General features: G+C 38.0%; 5 non-coding genes across 5 annotated transcripts; all 5 read right to left on the bottom strand.

Moving 5' to 3' along the window:
- Nucleotides 1-5415: 5415 nt before the first annotated feature.
- Nucleotides 5416-5487, bottom strand: trnac-gca (transfer RNA cysteine (anticodon GCA)). The gene has a single exon. It is a non-coding gene; the product is annotated as a tRNA-Cys (tRNA).
- Nucleotides 5488-6262: 775 nt separating this feature from the next.
- trnac-gca (transfer RNA cysteine (anticodon GCA)) lies at nt 6263-6334 on the bottom strand. The gene has a single exon. It is a non-coding gene; the product is annotated as a tRNA-Cys (tRNA).
- A 744-nt stretch (nt 6335-7078) lies between these two features.
- On the bottom strand, nt 7079-7150 carry trnac-aca (transfer RNA cysteine (anticodon ACA)). The gene has a single exon. It is a non-coding gene; the product is annotated as a tRNA-Cys (tRNA).
- Nucleotides 7151-10187: 3037 nt separating this feature from the next.
- Nucleotides 10188-10259, bottom strand: trnac-gca (transfer RNA cysteine (anticodon GCA)). The gene has a single exon. It is a non-coding gene; the product is annotated as a tRNA-Cys (tRNA).
- A 9203-nt stretch (nt 10260-19462) lies between these two features.
- trnac-gca (transfer RNA cysteine (anticodon GCA)) lies at nt 19463-19534 on the bottom strand. Its single transcript has one exon. It is a non-coding gene; the product is annotated as a tRNA-Cys (tRNA).
- Between the last annotated feature and the right edge of the window lie 1830 nt (nt 19535-21364).

Raw genomic sequence — 21364 nt, 5'->3', positions numbered from 1 at the left:
CCCCATCCATAAAACTCCAGGGGGCGGAGTTATGGCCCCCCACATTTTTGATAGTCAAATGGAAGGAAGAGACCTAGCAAATTGAAACTGGGTGACTTGATAGCACTTGAAGGGCCCTCTCTGAAGCCACCTCCCCCAAGTCGATAGACCACCGGGGGCCAGAGATATGGCCCCGCAAATGCAAAAAGTCCCAAAATTTGACCGGCCATAACTCACTCAAAAAGAGGGGAAAACACCAACCTCTGGTCAATATTAGACCTTGAGGACCTCTATCCGACACCACCGGCCCCAAGTCCCTTAACCCCCGGGAGAAGGAGATACGGTGCCCCAAATTTGGTATCCATCCAATATGAATAAATGGCAAGTGGGATATGTGTGCACCTGAGGTTTAACAAATAGCAATTTTATTAAATTTGATTTAATTAAAAATATGCAATATTGTTGATCAAAACGCCTGCAGTGTACTCAGACATCTCAGCAGAGTCCATTAATGTAAGATCTATCCCATAATAATGGATTTTGGATTTTGGTTAATTTCACCACATATGGTGCATGTCTACCCTCAATTTATTTGACAGCATATGTGTCCACTTGCAGATTATCAAATAGCAAGTCTATTTAACTTGATTTATTTCAAATGAGTGCAATATTGTTAATGGAAACACCTCTACTGTACACAGCACGCTCAGTAGAGTCCATTTATGTAAGATTTGTCACATAATACTGTAGAATTTGCATAAAAATTTATGTCCACGGGAGCACTACGGAGGTCCCGCTGAATAAATTGTAAATGGACATTTTTTTTTTTTTAAAAAACCTCCCATTTGCCATTTATTCAGCACACCCTTCCTAATGGTTCCGTTGACAGATACATTTTAGCGATTTCGTGGTTGAAGTCTCATCAGCTGTACTCTGCAAGCTCCGAGGAATCCATTTTTGTAAGTTTTGTCCCATAATACTGTAGAAATATGCATAGAGAAAATGTTGGATTTTGGTTGTCACAAATTTTAGGCAATAAAATAGAAAGTTGCCTATGTGCTGGAATGTACAAAACTGATGACAAACTTATGGTCAGACATACATACAGGGCCTTTCTTTAGAATAAATCAAGCAATCCTCTCTAAGGAGGTATTAAAATTGTAATCATAAGGAAAAGTTTGCCTACTGTGGAACCACCCCATATAGTGTATATAAGGAGATACCAAAAAACATTCGAGAGATTTCCTTGCAAGGACTCTCGGCGTTGTTTTCCATAAAATAAAGTCTTTTCTTCTGAGAGAAAACCACTGACTGAGTGTGATTCTTCTGAGAACCGGTAGACGAAACTACATCAGCAACTTTGCGGATTAAAAATTGGTCTCACTTTCATTAATAACCTCACAATATGGGTTAGGCCGTGGGGAAGCAGATTTGCGACCTGGAGGAAAGGCAGGCCCAGCTGAGAGAGCGGAGAGCCGTGCTAGAATCATTCCGGGCTGACGCTCACAAGTCCGGGGTAAGTATACAGCGTGCTGCTAACAGTCCCACCACGTCTACTCTGTGTGTTTCTCTGCACAGGCTCGGTGCACCCAGGACGCAATATTCCCAGATGTCCTTCACTGCGACGCCGGGACACCACGGACCCTGGGTGCATCCACAGCAGAGGACGCGAGCCGGGTCCCGGGCGACGACTTTTCCCCCTCCTGCCTTCGACATCTCCATCCGGAACCGCTTCGCTCCCCTCCGCGAGACAGGAAGCGACGCTATGATCATCGGAGACTCTATCGTCCGACACGTAATTGTTACGTTAGCCGAAGGTAGAGTGCACAATCATTGTTTGCCTGGTGCTCGTGTTCTCGATGTTTCTGCGCAGAAACCCGCGATCCTGAAGGCCGGTGAGAGCCCCAGAGCGGTCGTGCTTCACGCCGGGGTTAACGACACCACGCTGCGGCAGACGGAGACGCTGAAGAGGGACTTCAGCAGCCTGATCGAGACGGTTCGCAGCACGACACCCGTGGCGACGATCATCGTGTCAGGACCACTGCCCACGAGGACACGAAAGGTTCAGTAGACTTTTTGCTTTAAATGAATGGTTGTTGTCATGGTGAAAAGAACAGAAACTGCTATTTGTTAATAACTGGAATCTTTTCTGGGAGCGTCCTAGGCTGTTTCGCGCTGATGGATTACACCCCAGGAGAGTCGGAGTGGAGCTGATCTCTGACAACATCTCCAGGACACTTCGCTCCATGTGACTAGTAAGACAATTCTCAAATAACTATTATGATGAGTTTTGTTCCACCCGCTTAAATGATAAAAGTACTTGCGCTGTAAAAACTATTAAGACTGTGTCTGTTCCCCGAATAGTGAGGTCAAAATATAATGTAGGATCTAGAAAATATCTTATCGTAATTAAACCAGAAAAATGTAAAGTAAATGAACAAAAACAATTTTTAAAGTTTGGGCTCATAAATATTAGATCACTCACACCCAAAGCAGTTATTGTAAATGAAATGATCACAGATAATAGTTTTGATGTACTGTGCTTGACTGAAACCTGGCTAAAACCAAATGATTATTTTGGTCTAAATGAGTCTACTCCACCAAACTTCTGTTATAAGCATGAGCCCCATCAGACTGGTCGTGGCGGAGGTGTTGCAACAATATATAGTGATATTCTCAATGTTACCCAGAAAACAGGATACAGGTTTAACTCTTTTGAAATACTTCTGATAAATGTTACACTGTCAGACATGCAAAAGAAATCTAATGTATCTCTTGCTCTGGCTACTGTGTATAGACCACCAGGGCCGTATACAGAATTCCTAAAAGAATTTGCAGATTTCCTCTCAGACCTTCTAGTTACAGTTGATAAGGCGCTAATCATGGGAGATTTTAATATTCACGTTGATAATGCAAATGATACATTAGGACTTGCGTTTACTGACCTAATAAACTCCTTTGGAGTCAAGCAAAATGTCACCGGGCCCACTCATCGTTTTAATCATACACTAGATTTAATTATATCGCATGGAATCGATCTTACTGCTATAGATATTGTACCCCAAAGTGATGATATTACAGACCATTTCCTTGTATCGTGCATGCTGCGTATAACTGATATTAACTATATGTCTCAGCGTTACCGTCTGGGCAGAACTATTGTTCCAGCCACCAAAGAAAGATTCGCAAATAACCTGCCTGATCTATCTCAACTGCTATTTGTACCCAAAAATACACATGAATTAGACGAAATTACTGACAACATGGGCACTATTTTCTCTAATACATTAGAAGCTGTTGCCCCCATCAAATTGAAAAAGGTTAGAGAAAAACGTACCGTGCCATGGTATAACAGTAATACTCACTCTCTCAAGAAAGTAACTTGTAGTCTTGAATGCAAATGGAGAAAAACTAACTTGGAAGTTTTTAGAATTGCATGGAAAAACAGTATGTCCAGCTATAGACAGGCTCTAAAAACTGCTAGGGCAGAGCATATACACAAACTCATTGAAAATAACCAAAACTATCCAAAGTGTACTATCCTAGTGTACTGGCAAATTATAGGCCTATTTCAAATCTTCCATTTATGTCTAAAATTTTAGAAAAAGTTGTGTCTGCTCAATTGAGCACCTTCCTGCATAAAACTTATCTGTATGAAGAATTTCAGTCAGGTTTTAGGCCCCACCATAGCACAGAAACTGCACTTGTTAAAATTACAAATGACCTGCTCCTTGCGTCAGATCAAGGCTGCATCTCATTTCTAGTCTTACTTGATCTTAGTGCTGTGTTCGACACCATAGTTCATGACATACTCATAGATCGATTACAAAACTATACAGGTATTCAAGGGCAGGCTCTAAGATGGTTTAGATCCTACCTGTCCGATCGCTACCATTTTGTTTACTTAAATGGGGTGTCATCTCATTTATCATCAGTAAAATATGGAGTGCCACAAGGATCCGTCCTAGGTCCCCTTCTATTTTCAATATACATGTTGCCCCTTGGTAATATTATTAGAAAATACGGAATTAGCTTCCACTGTTATGCTGATGATACTCAGCTATATATCTCAACGAGACCAGATGAAACTTCCCAATTATCTAAGCTAACAGAGTGTGTTAAAAATGTAAAAGATTGGATGACAAATAATTTTCTCCAATTAAATTCGGATAAGACAGAGATATTAATTATTGGACCAAAAAACACTACACAGAATCTTGTAGATTACAATCTGCAACTAGACGGATGTACTGTTACTTCCTCTACAGTCAGAAATCTGGGTGTTATATTAGACAGCAATTTGTCTTTTGAAAATCATATTTCCAATGTTACAAAAACTGCATTCGTCCATCTTAGAAACATTGCCAAGCTACAAAACATGTTATCTGTTTCTGATGCAGAAAAGCTAGTTCATGCATTCATGACCTCTAGACTGGACTATTGTAATGCACTTCTAGGTGGTTGTCCTGCTTTGTCAATAAACAAGCTACAGGTAGTCCAAAATGCAGCAGCTAGAGTCCTTACGAGGTCAAGAAAATATGATCATATTACCCCAATTTTACAGTCTCTGCACTGGCTACCTATTAAGTTCTGTATCAGTTACAAATTATTATTACTTACCTATAAGGCCCTAAATGGTTTAGCTCCTGCGTACCTAACTAGCGTTCTACCACGCTACAATCCATAACGCACCCTAAGGTCACAAAACGCTGGACTTTTGGTAGTTCCTAGGATAGCAAAGTCCACTAAAGGAGGTAGAGCTTTCTCACATTTGGCTCCCAAAACCTGGAATAGCCTTCCTGATAATGTTCGGGGTTCAGACACACTCTCTCTCTGTTTAAATCTAGATTAAAAACACATCTCTTTCGCCAAGCATACGGATAATGTATCTTTTAAATTGTGAGTGTAGTTGCCTCTGATCAAATATGCATTTTTATTCTTTAGCTTGGGTTAAACTAATTTTACTTTGTTGGATCAGCAGCTATGCTAATGATGTCTCTATTTTGTTTCTATGTTTTGCCACGGGATTTACATCCCGTGGTAACTAGGATTTACACAAGCTCCAGTCTGGATCCAGAACACCTGAGAAGAGATGATGCTGACCCTCAGAGGACCCCAGATGATCCTAACCTTGAATCAACAAACAGAACTAACAATTATTGCTACATGTGTGACTGCATCATATAATAATAACTATTAATTAATAATATTGATAGTTCATCGTCTAGCTGACTACGTCTTGTATTATTATTATTTTTTTTTTTTTTTTTTTTCTAAAATCCTGTCAAACGTGCACAAACTACTAGCTACTACTAAATATTGTAGAAACATAATTTTCTGTAAAGTTGCTTTGTAACAATTTGTATTGTAAAAAGCGCTATACAAATAAACTTGAATTGAATTGAATTGAACATATTCCTAACATGCCAAATGCAAAGGGGGCATCCAGATTTGAACCGGGGACCTCTTGATCTGCAGTCAAATGCTCTACCACTGAGCTATACCCCCACAGACTCCCTGGATCATAGCCTCACACAAGATGACAGACTCACTTTTGAATAAAGTTTTTGGATATGACAAGCATGCCAGATACAAAAAAGAACCTCTCGAGAGGATGTGCCACTGAGTTACAATCACATACAGAATCTTTCTATATAGATATGTTTGCACTTATTCCTAATCTGCAAAACCGGGGACCTCTTGATCTGCAGTCAAATGCTCTCCCACTGAGCCATACCCCCAAATCTTTGCAGAAAAATGCTCTTTCATTGAGCCAAACCCCCACAGACTTCTGTGCTTAGAGCCAAAGATTAAGTTACATCCTACGGTTCAACAATATCAAACATTGACTGCTTCACGGTAAACTCAAGTCTTTGGTTACTCCCTATCAGAATCAACAACTCTACAACTCAAAACTTCCAAATAAGACAAGTCCAAAGGGGCACCCAGATTTGAACTGTGGACGACTTGATTACAGACTCACTTTGAAATCATGTCGTTGATTATGTCAAGCAAGCCAGATCCAAAATTTAGACCTATTGATCTGCAGACAAATGCTCTGTCGTCGAGCTATAACCCCGTACTGCATGAGCACAAACCACAAAAATGAACTTATGTCAAGGATTTGTTTATTCCTAACATGCCCAAAGGAGGCACATGGAATGAACCTGGGATTTCTTGATCTACAATCAAACGCCGTGCCATTGAGATATAACCCTGTACAGTATGAGCACAAAAAGTCAGGAAGATATGGCTACACATATTCCTAACATGCCAATTCCAAAGGGGGCACCCAGATTTGAACCAGGGACTTCTTGATCTGCAGTCAAATGCTCTACCACTGAGCTATACCCCCACAGACTCCCTGGATCATAGCCTCACACAAGATGGCAGGTCTCAATTTTGAATAAAGTTTTTGGATATGACAAGCATGCCATATACAAAAAAGAACCTCTCGAGAGGATGTGCCACTGAGTTACAATCACATACAGAATCTTTCTATATAGATATGTTTGCACTTATTCCTAATCTGCCAAATCCATAAGCGGCACCCAATTTTGAAACGAGGACCTCTTGATCTGCACTCAAATGCTCTACCACTCAACTATGCCCCCACATCTTTGCAGATAAATGCTCTTTCATTAAGCCATACCCCTACAGACTTCTGTGTTTAGAGCCAAAGATTAAGTTAGATCCTACGATTCAACAATATCAAACATTGACTCCTTCACTGTAAACTTAGGTCTTTGGTTACTCCAAATCAGAATCAACAACTCTAACACTCAAACCCTCCAAATAAGACAAGTCCAAAGGAGACACCCAGATTTGAACTGTGGACGACTTGATTACAGACTCACTTTGAAATCATGTCGTTGATTATGTCAAGCAAGCCAGATCCAAAACATAGAAATATTGATCTGCAGACAAATGCTCTGTTGTTGAGCTATAACCCCGCACTGCCTGAGCACAAACATCAAAAATGAATTTATGTCAAGGATTTGTTTATTCCTTGCCGTACCTTTGAGATATAACCCTGTACAGTATGAGCACAAAAGGCAGGAAGATATGGCTACACATATTCCTAACATGCCAAATCCAAAGGGAGCATCCAGATTTGAACCAAGGACCTCTTGATCTGTAGTCAAATGCTCTACCACTGAGCTATACCCCCACAGATTCCCTGGATCATAGCCACACACAAGATGACAGACTCACTTTGAAATCATGTCGTTGATTATGTCAAGCAAGCCAGATCAAAATAGTAGACCTATTGACTTGCAGACAAATGCTCTGTTGTTGAGCTATAACCCGTACTGCATGATCACAAACCACAAAAATGAACTTATATCAAGGATTTGTTTATTCCTAATATGCCAAGCCCAAAGGAGGCACATGGAATGAACCTGGGACTTCTTGATCTACAATGAAACGCTGTGCCATTGAGATATAACCCCATACAGTATGAGCACAAAAAGGCAGGAAGATATGGCTACACATATTCCTAACATGCCAAATGTAAAGGGGGCCCCCGGATTTGAACCGGGGACCTCTTGATCTGCATTCAAATGCTCTACCACTTTTTGCAGTCTTCCGGTGGCACTGCTCTGTTTGCGCTCCGGGCACGCTGTTTACTGCGATCGTCATTTTGTTTGTTAGTTGTTTTTGTTTGTTTGTTTGTTGCGTTGGCTTGTATGTTTGTGAATGTGTTGCTGCGCTGTGGGAACGTGAAGTCAACATGGCAAGATTTATTCATTACATATATCTTGTGTTGCTCATTGTCGGAGTATGTGTACCATGCCAAACTTATTTAGCGGGCATCCAGGCCCAGCATCTTACTACCTACACCCGAGATGCGCTGCTGGCACTCCGACCGTCCCATCTTCCACCTGTGGATTTACCAGCCTGCGTGAGCGCTCGGCCAGGGTGGTCGAGGAAAAGGGGTCGGCGCGGTGGAGCGCGTCAGCGTTTACGATAGAGAGGCAGTAAGCCTCCTCTACCTTCAATGATATTATGCAACGCAAGATCACTTCGAGCTAAAATAGACAAACTTCGGATTAATACCAGAAAATGCTCTGAGTATCGCACCTCAAGTTTAATGGTGATCACGGAAACGTGGTTACACAGGGATAACCAAAACTCTCTGATTGACATCGATGGATTTTCACTTGTCAGGGCAGAGAGGACTGAACAATCCAAAAAAACGAAAGGTGGCGGCATGGCTGTGTATGTAAGTAACAACTGGTGCAAACAGTACACAGTTAGGGAAACACTTTGCTGTCCGGATGTCGAGATTTTGCATTTGACTATGAGACCGTTTTACCTCCCAAGGGAGTTCGGAAGTGTGGCCATGTGCGTTGTGTACATTCCTCCCAGCGGGAATGCAGCTAGGGCCGCAGCTTGCATTGCTGACTGTGTACACCAAGAACTGCAGCGCGCTCCGGGCGCCCCCGTGTTTGTAGTGGGCGACTTCAATCACTGTAAACTTGAATTAGCACTCCCTGGGTTTGAACAATATATCAAGTGCAGCACACGTGAAAACAAGACTATTGACAAATGTTATGGCAATGTTAAAAATGCCTATTTAGCCAAACCAAAAGCCCCATTGGCCAATTTAGACCACAACGTGATTCACTTAATTCCCATCTACAAAACCATGCTGAAACGCAGCAAGCCACAAGTGAAAACAGTCAGTGTGTGGTCTGATGAGGGGATAGAAACACTAAAAGGATGCTTCTTTTGTACAGATTGGAGTGTGTTTCACAACACAGGTATTGATGTTACAACAGAAACAATCACAGACTATATAAATTATTGCACGATTTATTATTATTAATTTTATTAATTTATTTTATTTGATAGGGACAATGCTCATTGATCAACAGACAAGTTACTTGCTGTAAACAAGCCAGAGTTAGCTACAAGTGCTAGTTTCCATCTTTTGTCCCTAGCCAGATCTTAACAGGCACCCTAAAATACAAAAGTCAATAAAGATACACTAAAATACAGTAGCAATGTAATAAATACAGCAGAAATTTTAAAACAATATGGGCATACTCTCAAACAGACAATATGTTGTTCACATCATCAACCCTCAACTTAATTACAGTACAAAGTAGATACAGTATATGAACAAATAATAAAAAAATATACATACATACCCTGTGGTGCCCCCGTGCTGATGGATTTGGGGTCTGAGACTGCCTTGTGTACTTTAACATATTGTGTCCTATTAGTTAAAAAGGAGTAATACCGTTCAACAATAAAAGAGCTTACACCCATATTTTTAAGTGTCTCAAGTAAAATACCTGGCTGAATCGTATTGAAGGCCGAACTAAAATCTATAAAAAGTAAGCGTGCGTAGGCCTTCGGGTCCTCCAAGTGCTTAAGGACTAGGTGGGTGATGCTACTTATAGCATCATCTGTACTCCTACCCCGTTTATAGGCAAACTGCCAGGGATATAACTTTTTGTTAACCTCAGTTTTTAAAAGAGACACAATATATTTCTCAAAACACTTCATTACAATGGATGTCAATGCTACTGGTCTAAAATCATTGTTCTCCTTGGGACAGGGTTTCTTTGGTACTGGAATAATAACAGTCTTTTTCCATAGGGCTGGGATGATGTGAGAGTCAAGTGATCGCTGAAAGATAGGGCACCAGGCTGGAACAAGCTCCTCCGCACATGCATTTAGAATGCCGTACTGCAGGTTAAAGAGGTATAAAAACTCATTCATCCCAGCTGCCATTAAGATGCTAAACAGTAGCAAATGACAGTTACCTACTTGTATACTTTTTATCCCCACTGTGTTGTGCAATTATTATTATAAATAAATTTTTGTAATTTTCACGATACAGTGTAATGACGCATGTTTTTTATTGTTTATATTCTGCGTATTTTTTATGTGGTACGTTGTAAGTGTGTGTCGCAGTGACTGTAGCCCAAGACAAATTTCCCCCCTGGGGGACATTAAAGTATATTTTATCTTTATCTTTATCTTATCTACCACTGAGCTATACCCCCACAGCCTCCCTGGATCATCGCCAAACAAAAGATGACAGACTCACTTTTGAATAAAGTTTTTGGATATGACAAGCATGCCAGATACAAAAAAGAACCTCTCGAGAGGATGTGCCACTGAGTTACAATCACATACAGAATCTTTCTATATAGGTATGTTTGCACTTATTCCTAATCTGCCAAATCCATAAGCAGCACTCGGATTTGAACCGAGGACCTCTTGATCTGCACTCAAATGCTCTACCACTGAACTATGCCCCCACATCTTTGCAGAAAAATGCTCTTTCATTAAGCCATACCCCTACAGACTTCTGTGTTTCGAGCCAAAGATTAAGTTAGATCCTACGATTCAACAATATCAAACATTGACTCCTTCACTGTAAACTTAGGTCTTTGGTTACTCCAAATCAGAATCAACAACTCTACAACTCAAACCCTCCAAATAAGACAAGTCCAAAGGAGACACCCAGATTTGAACTGTGGACGACTTGATTACAGACTCACTTTGAAATCATGTTGTTGATTATGTCAAGCAAGCCAGAACCAAAACGTAGACCTATTAATCTGCAGACAAATGCTCTGTCGTTGAGCTATAACCCCGTACTGCATGAGCACAAACCTCAAAAATGAATTTATGTCAAGGATTTGTTTATTCCTAATATGCCAAGCCCAAATTAGGCACATGGAATGAACCTGGGACCTTCCTAAAAGGCAGGAAGATATGGTTACACATATTCCTAACATGCCAAATGCAAAGGGGGCACCCAGATTTGAACTGGGGACCTCTTGATCTGCCAGCAAATGCTCTACCACTGAGCTATACCCTCACAGCCTCCCTGGATCATAGCCTCACACAAGATGACAGACTCACTTTTGAATAAAGTTTTTGGATATGACAAGCATGCCAGATACAAAAAAAGAACCTCTCGAGAGGATGTGCCACTGAGTTACAATCACATACAGAATCTTTCTAAATAGATATGTTTGCACTAATTCCTAATCTGCCAAATCCATAAGCGGCACTCGTATTTGAACCGAGGTTCTCTTGATCTGCACTCAAATGCTCTACCACTGAACTATGCCCCCACATTTTTGCAAAAAAATGCTCTTTCATTAAGCCAAACCCATACAGACTTCTGTGCTTCGAGCCAAAGATTAAGTTAGATCCTTCGATTCAACAATATCAAACATTGACTCCTTGACTGTAAACTCAGGTCCAAAGGGGACACCCAGATTTGAACTGTGGACGAATTGATTACAGACTCACTTTGAAATCATGTCGTTGATTATGTAAAGCAAGCCAGATCCAAAATGTAGACCTATTGATCTGCAGACAAATGCTCTTTTGTTGAGCTATAACCCCGTACTGCATGAGCACAAACCTCAAAAATGAACTTATGTCAAGTATTTGTTTATTCCTAATATGCCAAACTCCAATTAGGCACATGGAATGAACCTGGGACCTCTTAATCTGCAATTAAATGCCGTGCCATTGAGATATAACCCTGTACAGTATGAGCACAAAAAGGCAGGAAGATATGGCTACACATATTCCTAACATTCCAAGTCCAAAGGGGGCATCCGGATTTAAGGCTTAATAATAATAAGCAACATATCTTATATCTGATATAAACTAGGATAATATAATGATGTTAAGTAAACGTCTCGAATGAAGACGATGTTTAAAGCAATATTTTAATACCCAAATTCACAGAAATATTGCTTGGTATGAACAAAGAGACCCACTTACACGAGACCAAAAACTGGGAAAACGAGTCGTATAGGCCCTAAGCGCAAGACCAAACCATTGCAATTAAGATTGGTGAAAACTACGGTAAACAGATTCAAACAGAAAGAGCAAACAAAATCATGGAAACATATCGTTCTGGTTTCAAAGTGTAACGCTATGAAAAACATTGCGGTTTATATCTATTTATATGTGTGTGTGTGTGTAAAGTTCTCTAACTTGCTCTATTCTTTTTTATTCAATCTGTTTTATTTTTATTTATTATATTATTTAAATGCCTATGCTTCGTGTACTGTGTTAACCTAACTGAGACTTGTTATAACACTTATATACCATTGCTCTTTTTGTTGTTTTGATTGCTTCCACCGTCCTCATCTGTAAGTCGCTTTGGATAAAAGCGTCTGCTAAATGAATAAAGGTAAACGTAAATATCTCACCACTCTAACAAATTTTGGGTGTACTTAGCAGGGGCTATTGTGTCTTTAGGGCATATTGTACTTATTGTCATTATGGATATTTGTACGCTTATTTTCATTTCGACATCTTAATGAACACTTACACAATTTGTCTTCGTTTGAGTAGCTAACGTTACTCGACGGTCACATTTAAGTTTTCACCGCTTACACTCACCAAAAACACCTGAAATCTGTAACTCTGTCATAATTAGGTTAGTTAAAAATACAAAAATTTAATGCCTGACACCTTTGTAACTGACTAAAAACCGATGTTTAAGCTAAACAAATGACAGAGGCACTGTGTCTAAAACTGCGAACACAAACATCACTAACTTAAATGAGCAAAATACAATAACCACCAATATGTGTTCACACAGTTAACTTTATTTAGATGATTCAGCATTAACTTAAATGAACAGATGATAATGATCACCAATATGTGTTCACACAATACATTTATTTAGATGATTCACGGAAATAAAATGACTCTTGAGTTGTTAGAAGAAAGAAAAATGTGTACTGACATAACTGCGAAAATGACTTAAGGGCCCTATGAATCGGTTCATTGAACCAAACTGTCCAAATGAATCATTTTCAGAAGTGAATCGGACTTTGCATCAGTAAAACAGATCACAGAAAAGAGCTTTGCAAAGGTGTATGATGGGTATTGTAGTTCCCTGACCTGAAGATCTACATAGCTTGAATGAGGTATTAGTTAAATGTATTAAGTTGAACCCCTTTGTAAAACAAAATCATATAATACATATAATAACAATAAATAACTGTTAACACATATTTAGACTAAACGACTATATTCAAGAATAATACGATATACTGTACATGTGCTAAAACAGGCTAAAATAGGGTTGGCTATGCTGTAATGGAGCAACCGTTGTTATGTTATCTTGTGAACCATTAGGATGCGTGTGTCCTGAAACCAAATAATTGTCTTTATCTTTAGAAAAAGACAATCGTGTCCTGCTGCTGTGGTCTGAATATCCAGTCTGTCTTCATCAGGAAATGATGAAGACCCATCATCAGACCCCGTTCTGGAGATTGTGTGTATGTTTGTTTATTTTACAGACATATTTCATTATAAAACTAGGTAAGCAGGGCCTTGTAATAATATGGTAAACATGTCATAAGTCGGTCAATCGTGCATCCAGAGTTTATCTTACTACATCTCTATAATAAATTTCTGCAATGGCTATACTTGTCACGGTGCTTTCAAGTCGGGGTCTGGTGGTTGTTTTAAGAGCAAACCCTTGTTTGCCAAACTAGTGTTAAGCGACACTGTCCGCATTTTTAAAGTTAAAGAGGATAATGACAACTTTCACAATCTATTATTGTCAGAATGCATAAGCAGTGTTAGGGTCAACTAGTTACATATAGCTAAATTATATCATTTGATTACAAAAATAAAATGTAATCAGTTACAGTCACAGAAAAAATAATTAAATTGTGGTTAATTATGAAAATGTTACATCTGAATATTTTTTCACACACGTACAGATTTAATTGATATATTTCGTAAACCACCTTAACTAACTCTAACTACTCTATGTATTTAATCTCCAAGCAAATCTGATTTTGTGGTGGTTGTGCTTTAAAATGAAATCACGATCACAATCCTAATTTAAGTGATGAAGGATTTTGAAAAGTCTGATGGTCATTAGTTGTTGAGCACTGTTAACCCCGTCCTGTTTACACGTTTCAAAAGATTAACGGTTGAAAACATTACAAGTCTTAAAACATGTAATCAAATGTTATCAGTTACATTACTTTTTTTAAAGAAATTTATATAGTTGCGCAACCTTTTAGATTTTAAATAGGTTCATTTGTGATCTATAACCTATTGCAAAGTTCATAGTAACTTCCCCAAAACTGTGCGTAAAATAATTCCCCCCAAGGTCTCAGTTACAGCTAAACGTTAAAACAAAAACTTAAGGTCCTTGTCGGCAGTTTTGTGAGGAATGTGTGTGAAAACCGCGTGGTTTGAAAGAAAAATGTTTTAGCTTATATATGTGATTTTACTACAAACTATAAGCAATCTAACTAAGAAACCTAATATTTTTTTATTTATTTTTTATTTTCCAACCAAACCGGTTGTTCGCAGTTAAAAAGTCATAAGAATGTTTATTGTGTTTTGAAAAGAAAGTAAGTTATGATATATAAATAATATATTTTTTATTGTTTAACATCAACCACAATGCGTTTATGTATTTCTTCTGCTTCATGTATGCAACAGTTACCGTACACACATTCAAGAGAAATGCATAAACTCAGTTGTTTTAAACAATCTAAACCAACTAGTCTGTCATTAAAAAACTCTTAAATTTTTTTCTTCACGCATCTATTTTCATCTGTCTCTGGACTCTTGCTAAAAACATTTGAGTGCTGACATGAATCCTACATGAAAGCTAAAAAATTATACTTTTTAAACTATTTTAAAAAACATCATGGTTAACAACACCATTTGGAAAGTGATAAAGGCCATCTAATCTATTGTATAAAGTTCTGTGAGACATTTGTCGCAACAAACACTTTTGGTTTCAAAGAAAACTTATGACAACTCATTTTCAATCTAATATAGGTATTTTCGTGTTTGTGACCTATTTTGTTAGTTTGTTTGTGTATTTATGTACCTGTTTGAGTGTATATTTGTATTTGTTTGGTTACATGTTCATGTTTTCTGTATGTCTACATTTGTATCTGTGTGTGTGTGTGTGTTTGTTTATGATTGTATGGTTGTGTTTGCGTACTTGTTTGCATTCTCAGTACATCTATGTTGAGGTTGAAAGATCTATGGGTTAATAAAAATTATAAATGTAACTGAAACAAAACTAAATTAATTTGAATTAAACTACATTTTTCTATGGTCTGACTTGTTAAAAGATTTCACATCCTTTTGACCAGTAAATGAACTTTCAGCTAACCTTGCGATCATCATAAAGTCATAAAGTCGAAATTGTCATCCCTTTGATCACGGAATACACAAACAATTTTTTACTTTAGCTGACCAGCAGCACACCATTTACAACACCAGAACCCCGTTTACAGTCTTCGCTGACATGGTCGTAAAAGTTAACACAAAGACACCAGACGCGTTTCTACGCACTACTAGAGATGAAATATTTAGCCTTTCCTGTAATGTTGTAAAAGTTTCTTTGGCAAGAAAAGCCCATCTTGACATATCACATTCATTCCTGTTTAATATTTGTGTTTGCCTAAACGCATGTTTTAATTGATATAGCAATGATATAGCAATGATAGAAGTTAATATTGACAACATAAAAGACGTGTTCAAGGGTTTAGACTACTAAAGTATGTGTGAGTGACTTATTAAAATTAAATAAAACAACACTTTTTCCAACAAGGAATTTTGTTGAGATGAAAAAATTAAATCGTATAGGTAAACCTAATTTTATAGTAAAAACATCGGTCTAATATTAAAACCAGGTAGAATGTTTTCATCGAATGAGAACTGATGTGTTGTTATTAAAAACATTACTTTGTTTAATTCTTTTAACATACATTTAAACCTTTGCGACCAACGTTATTAGGGTGGTTGGGGAAGTGTTAGTGTGTGTTTTTTATTTTTTATTCGATGCTTTAAACATTAAAAACATAAAGACGTACATTACTGGTAGATTTACAAATACGGTCTGAGATTACACTCAATTTTTGTTCACACTCTGTACATCATAAAACAAAATAAATGTAAAATAAATAAAACAACACTTAAGAAAAAATAAAAATATAATGATAAAGAAAATGTAGTGGGGGGTAACAGATTTTCACATTAAGAAACCAAAGTCCTCTAATGAAGAATACAAAAGTCTTGGTTTGGGACTTTTCATGCCTTTTAACGCCCTCAAATACATCACAAATTCCACTTTAAACGCCACTAAACGTGGGGGACTTTTTGAAAAACATACATTTATGAATCTAGAATTTCGTGCCAGAAGTTAATAAGTTAATAAGAAGTTAGTAAGTGTGAGTGGCTTATTAAAATAAAATAAAACATCAAGGTCTTTTGTTTAGATTAAAAATAAAGAGCATAGAATACCAGAAAGTACATCTAATCATCCGTCCGTTTATACTACAGAAATGATTGTCATATTTTTGGCTCTTCAGTGGGGTTGAACACATTAAAGTAGTCATATGTTCAGACTCATTTTCAGTACTATCAAGTTTAAAGAGTGGTGAAGCTTCTACTAGACAAAGCATTTTGTCACACATTTTACAGAGTTTGTTCAGAATACAAGCAACAACAAAGATTTATTTTGTATGGATACCCACAGTTGATGAAAGTAGTGGACCAGATAAAAGTGGACCATTAAAATGTCAGACATCTTATTTAATACTCCAATGAGTAAATTAGAAAATAAAAGGTCTAATTAAAAATAAATAAAAATAAAAAGATATGTGTCAAATTAAATGGGTTGGTTAGAATAAATGCCAGCATTTATATAATATTCAAAGACCGGTTGGAAATGAATGGAGAATTTTTGGGAATAGAAGAGAAGATCTCGCCATAGAATTGGACACATTGCACTTAATCAGTCATTATTTATAAGATGAAATACATGTGTCTGGACTTTGTGTTAAATGTGATATTGTGAAACAGTTGAACCTATTTTAATAAAATGTAAAAAACATGACAACGAAAGATTACAACTTACAGAAGCATTTAATATAGCAATAAATCAGATCTCATTTTAGATTTTGTTAAATAAAGATGTGGCTATAGAAATGTTTCACAGAATAAGCATGGGGGAAGGAAAGTATGTGTGTGTGTGTGTGTGTGTGTGTGTTTTATATATATATATATATATATATATATATATAACACCCTTTGAAATTAGTTAGTTTCACAAGCCAGTTACAAGCATTTCAAAACCTGTTAGATGTTTTTACAACCGCTTGATGTCTAACTGATATGTAGACGCCTGTAATCACACAGACACCGACACATTCGGGTTTCGGTGCTTGAGATGACCGAGATGACGTCTGGTTTATTTACTAGATAACGCGACACAAGCTTGACAGAAGGAAAGTGTGTGTGTGTGTGTGTGTTAATTGACATAGCTTGAGAAATTAAGCTTGACAAAAATAAAAAAATATATCGACGGAGATAGTCTAAATTTAGACTAGTCATAGATTAAAGTAATTAACTTAACACATTAAAAACAAATAACGCTTTTTCAACTATGTTTTTTTTTAAGACTAGCCTAAAAGTAAATAAAAATCGTATAGGTCTACATCATTTAACAAGTAAAAATTGACCATATGTTTAAACGGATATAAAGTTTTCACTAATTAAGGACTGATGTCTATTTATTAAAAACTACTTAGTTTAATTATTGTAACGTTTAAATCTATTTAATGCTGCTATCACGCCTCCTGCCCGGCCCTCTCTAGCGCTGGAGGCGTGGTTTTTTTTTCCGGAGCATTCCCGAGCCTCATTCTAACTGTTCATTGGTGCCGGGAGGTTGTTTTACGGACGCTTCACAACTCTGCCGGAGGATCTTTTTTTTTTTTCTTTCGTCTAACAGTCTCGCTTTTTAAAATTGTAGTTAGTGGTAAAGTACTGCATAGATTTGACAAGTATCTTGTCTGATGTAGGCTATTTTCTTTTAGATCCGCGTAAATGCCTAAGTTACCTATTTTTTTTCTTTTGTTTTAACTTTTCACCCGACATGACAAACGCCTACTTTCTTGGTTTATAACATTGCTTTACGTTCGCTTCTTTTTTTTTTTTTTGAGTCGAGCTAACGTTACCGGAGACGTCATAACACTTTGCTGTGAGATCTTTTTTTCTTTTGTTTAACTCTTGTCAGTAAAATTTTAGTTAGTGGTAAAGTACAACATAGTTTTGACAAGTATCTTGTGCTGGTGTTTTAAAGACGGGGTCTGGTGTATTTTATTTTAGATCCGCGTAATGTCTACCATCTTTTTTCTTTTGTTTTAACTTTTCACCCGACGTGACAAATGCCTACTTTCTTGGTTTGTATCGCTGCTTTACATTCATTTCTTTTTTCAGTTTGAGGTAAGGTACAAATGCTAAAACTCTATTACCTAGTTGTCTTTATTTTCTAACTGGTAACAAAACACCATTTTTAAATTGTAATGCTACAAGCTCTCACATCTTTTTCACGTATTGCTTTAAACGAAAACATATCTGATAGTTTTGACTCGTTTGGTTGTATCAGATAAATAACCAGTAACCTAGTTTTATTTCATTTGTAACAACTTTAACAACGTTGTTTCCCTTTTCCAACTACGAAAACGATCATTACATTGTTTCCATTGCTGCTATGCGTTTATAACCTTTTTCTTGAAATACACTGTTTATTTAAAACCTTAATAAAATCTTCCCTTACACCATTTTCATGATTTCGCCCCTTTTCAAAGTTTGAAAAAAGCACATAGCTTCCCACAACTTCTCCCCCCTCTGAAATTCCTCCTTGGTTCAAAAGTTCATATTAAGGTCACTGGAGGGTGTACAGGGAGGGGAGGGGGGGGGGTGTACAAACAGGTGTCCAGAACAGATGGCTTTTATGACCCTCATCAATCAAATTTTTGGAGACAAGGTGCACATTACCCTCTCTGATGTGCCACTGAGTTACAATCAAATACAGAATCTTTATATATAGATATGTTTGCACTTATTCCTAATCTGCCAAATCCAAAAAGCGGCACTCGGATTTGAACCGTGGACCTCTTGATCTGCACTCAAATGCTCTACCACTGAACTATGCCCCCACATCTTTGCAGAAAAATGCTCTTTCATTAAGCTATACCCCTACAGACTTCTGTGCTTCGAGCCAAAGATTAAGTTAGATCCTACGATTCAACAATATCAAACATTGACTCCTTCACTGTAAACTCAGGTCTTGGGTTACTCCAAATCAGAATCAGCAACTCTACAACTCAAACCCTCCAAATAAGACAAGTCCAAAGGGGACACCCAGATTTGAACTGTGGACGACTTGATTACAGACTCACTTTGAAATCATGTCGTTGATTATGTCAAGCAAGAAAGATCCAAAACGTATACCTATTGATCTGCAGACAAATGCTCTGTCGTTGAGCTATAACCCCGTACTGCATGAGCACAAACCTCAAAAATGAATTTATGTCAATGATTTGTTTATTCCTAATATGCCAAGCCCAAATTAGGCACATGGAAGGAACCTGGGACCTTCCTAAAAGGCAGGAAGATATGGCTACACATATTCCTAACATGCCAAATGCAAAGGGGGCACCCAGATTTGAACCGGGGACCTCTTGATCTGCAGTCAAATGCTCTACCACTGAGCTATACCCCCACAGACTCCCTGGATCATAGCCTCACACAAGATGACAGACTCACTTTTGAATAAAGTTTTTGGATATGACAAGCATGCCAAATACAAAAAAGAACCTCTCGAGAGGATGTGCCACTTAGTTACAATCACATACAGAATCTTTCTATATAGATATGTTTGCACTTATTCCTAATCTGCCAAATCCACAAGGGGCACCCGGATTTGAAACGGGAACCTCTTGATCTGCAGTCAAATGCTCTACCACCGAACTATACTCCCACATCTTTGCAGAAAAATGCTCTTTCATTAAGCCATACCCCAGACATGGGGACTTGTGACTTGGTGACTTGGACTCGAGTCGACTCGAGTCGCTATTTTTATGACTTGTGACTTGACTTGACAAAAAATAAAATACTTGAGACTTGACTCGGACTTGGAAGTTAAAGACTCGGGACTTGACTTGACTTGAGACACGATGACTTGAATGACTTGAGTGTTAATCACATTATGTTTTCAGTTTGAATATAAAATATATAAATTTTATTTTTTTTTTAATAAAATTGATTACTCAGCTGGAGCGCAGGCTGAGAATCGCGTTGTCATGACTGGACCAGGACACTATCATCAGTCATGCCCTCTCTACCTTACGCAGACCACGCCCACTTAGATCAGATATCACATCACATCACATCAACATCTCAGCTTGAGGGGTACCGAGGGTCATCGCTTTTGTCGTAAATAATTTGCGCCTAAAAATGCGTGGAAATCGCTAGTTGCGCCGCTTTCTCCTTGTTTCCAAAGCGCTCGGGCAGTTGCGCCCCTGAGGCGTCGAGCGTGTCTCACCGCGTGCGCGTCACGACCGCGTTGCTTCCATTATGAGCGCGCATACCGGTGGCGCATACATGGTGGGATAGGCCACATCGTGCTCGGCTTGCAGACAAGACTCTCGAATCTTATATTTTGCAAGTGCAATACCTTGTAATAGAGGTAATGACTTACGGATGTGTGTGTGTGTGTGTGTGTGTGTGTGAGAGAGAGAGAGAGAGAGACACACTCGTGCTTCACCTGATGAAGGAAACCCAAACTGAGTCTGACTCCAATCACAACCCCAACATTCAGAAACTAATTGACAAAAATCTGAAGTATAATTATGATGAAAAATGAAAAAATGAATTTGAGCTCCAAACCAAACTCCAGTGTTATTCGGCCCTAAACAGAACCACAAAACTGGCAAATTACTTATCACTAAAGCAATTAAAAGAAAGACAAATCCTTTCAAAATATCGACTCCGTGATCATGATTTGGAAATAGAGATTGGTAGACATAAAAGATCCTGGCTACCGAGAGAAGAGAGACTGTGCAAACACTGTGAGCTGAATCAAACAGAGGATGAGAAACACTTCCTTCTTGTCTGTCCCAAATACAGCACTACAAGAGAAACATTCTTCCCACAGTTTGAAGCTTTGAATCCTTCATTCTTGTCTCTAAATGACTCGGAGAAACTACTCTATATACTTGGAGAGAATGAGACGGCAGTCACAATAGCTGCTAAATATTTATACACCATACACACCATACGAAAGGGATCATTTATTATATTCAACTGTTTTATTTGATATTCTTAATTGTATATAATTACTATTATTAATATTAGAAATATCTGCTGCTGCTATTTTTATTGTATTTTATTGTAATCATATTTTATTCTGTATCTAAATGCTAAATTTGGCAATACTGTAACTCAAATGTCATGCCAATAAAGCAACTTAAACTTGAACTTGAGAGAGAGAGAGAGAGAGAGAGAGAGAGAGAGAGAGAGAGAGAGAGAGAGAGAGAAATGTAAGAAAGTT

Source organism: Carassius carassius, chromosome 38, assembly GCF_963082965.1.
Source record: "Carassius carassius chromosome 38, fCarCar2.1, whole genome shotgun sequence".
In the NCBI taxonomy this organism is placed as follows: domain Eukaryota; kingdom Metazoa; phylum Chordata; class Actinopteri; order Cypriniformes; family Cyprinidae; genus Carassius; species Carassius carassius.
Note: the sequence above shows the minus strand (reverse complement) of the source record. Positions and strands in the feature narration are given on the sequence as shown.